Genomic DNA, 371 nt, shown 5'->3' with positions numbered 1-371 from the left:
GGTGCCTCCGCGCGCCCTCCTCCTCCGCGCGTCCTTCTCTCCACCCCCCAGTGCCGGCGTCCCCTGGGAGCTGGGCGGGCGGAAGGCAGGTGCCACGCCGATCACGGCGTAATTAAGGGATTAATCCGCTCCTTCTACCCTCCCACCCTTACCCCGACGGCCACTAGCAGGGCAGGAGACGCAAGTGTCCTAGCGCGCGAAGTGGAGTCCCCGCCCCGCGCCCCGCGTCCTGTTCTGGACTCTGCCGGGGGTTAGGATAAGGGGGTAGTTCCCCTCCTTTCTCTAAGCACCCAAGATGCCGGGTGAGACTCTGCGCGTCTGCCTAAAGTTGGAAAGCGAACGTGTCCTCTCCTTTCCCGGGGCGAAGCAGA

Source organism: Oryctolagus cuniculus, chromosome 1 (genome assembly GCF_051225735.1).
Source record: "Oryctolagus cuniculus isolate XC-2025 breed Fujian yellow rabbit chromosome 1, ASM5122573v1, whole genome shotgun sequence".
In the NCBI taxonomy this organism is placed as follows: Eukaryota; Metazoa; Chordata; class Mammalia; order Lagomorpha; family Leporidae; genus Oryctolagus; species Oryctolagus cuniculus.
This window is presented reverse-complemented; position numbering follows the sequence as displayed.